Consider the following 1,762-nt stretch of genomic DNA (forward strand, 5'->3'; position numbering starts at 1 on the left):
CATGGCATGGCACAGTTGACCCCATCGCTGGTCGCCTGGGCCAGGCAAGGGACCATCCGGCACGCGGCACACGTAACCCACGCGTGGTGCCCACGGCGGTGCCGGTGGCACTCGGTAGCCACGGGCACACACACGCCAGGCCCCGCCATTCCTGGGGCACCGCACGGCACCGGGTTAATCGTTCACCCACTGCCCGTCCCTGTCCCTGGCACCCGCCTCCTGGCACCTCAGGGTCCAAGTCCACGCCTGATGCCATCTCACGGCTGCCACCACCATCCCCGTCTGATCCCTGTCCCCACCACGTCCCCGGCCCTCCCCGGTACGGACCCTCCGCTCCAGCCCCCCCTCCCCGGCCCTGGCTGCGCTTGGGGGGCTGGATTGGGGTCCCCCCCCAACCTGGCTGGTCCCTGGGGTGAGCCCGGGGACAGGGGACAGCCGGGGTCACGTGAGGTGATGCTGCCCGTGGTGGGACACGGTGCACCCCAAGCCACGCAGGGGACTCCAGAGGGGGTGATGGGGGACGTGATGGGGACCCCATGGGGCCTGGGACGGTGGCACAGCCCTGCCACCAACCTGGCAGCCCATCACTGTGGCCTCAGGTCACCCCGGTGCCAGCCCTGTCCTGGTGGCCGTGATGGGGCTCTGACGGGGTGGTGATGATGGTGGGGGGACACAGGGTGTCCCTGGGGTCTGGGACAAACAGAGGGACCAGGGCCTTGGGGCTGTGGGACAAGGGGACCAGGGCCACCAGGGTTATGGGGCAGGGGACTGGAGGGTGTCAGAAGTAGAGGGTTGGGCCCCAGGGCCACCAGGGTCATGGAGCAGGGGGACCAGGGTCATTGGGTTTAGGGAACAGGGTCACAGGGCCACCAACATCAAGGGACAGGATCCCAGGGCCACCAGGGTTAAGGGACAGGGTACCAGGACTGCCAACGCTAAGGGACAGGGTTCCAGGGCCACCAACGCTGAGGGATGGCATCCCAGGACTGGCAGGACTGTGGGGCAGGGGGACTGGGGGATGTTGAAGTTAGGGGATGGGGTCCCAGGGTCACCAGGGCTATAGGGAAGGGGCACTGGGGCCACCAGAGCTATGGGACAGGGTCCCAGGGCCACCAGGGCTATAGGGAAGGGGGACTGGGGCCACCAGGGCTGTAGAGCAGGGGGACCAGGGCCACCAAGTCTATGGGAAGGGTCCCAGGGCTACAAGGGCTATAGGGAAGGGGTCCCGGGGCCACCAGGGCTATAGGGAAGGCAGACTGGGACCACCAGGGCTATAGAGCAGGGTCCCCAGGGCCACCAGAGCTGTAGGACAGGGTTTCCAGGGCCACCAGGGCTAAGGGATGGGGTCCCAGGGCTACCAGGGCTATGAGATGGGGTCCCAGGCCCCCCAGCTGTGGGCAGGCCTCCCGGTGGGTTCCGGGGTGGTGGGACAGGGCTCCCCAGGCCACGGGGGGCTGGGGGGCCGGGGGTTGAGAGGCTGCGGGGCGACGGCGAGGCCGTGCCGGGACGGCAGAGGAGGAGGAAGAGCCGGGAGGAAGGTGGGAGGGAAGGGGTTGGGGGGGGGCAAAACCAGGGGTCTGGGGTCACGCCGGTGGGATGGGGCCACCGTCCTGGGATGGCTGGTGGCCCAACAGCGCGGGGGGCCCCCACCCCGGCCCCGCTCCTACCTGCAGGCGCCCGCCGCGTCCCGCCACCCTCCCGCCGGACCGGGGATTCCTGTTCTCCCCGGCTTTATCTACCTGCGCCAGCTCCCGCCCCCGCC

Source organism: Calidris pugnax, unplaced genomic scaffold, assembly GCF_001431845.1.
Source record: "Calidris pugnax isolate Ruff unplaced genomic scaffold, ASM143184v1 scaffold337, whole genome shotgun sequence".
Classification (NCBI taxonomy): Eukaryota; Metazoa; Chordata; class Aves; order Charadriiformes; family Scolopacidae; genus Calidris; species Calidris pugnax.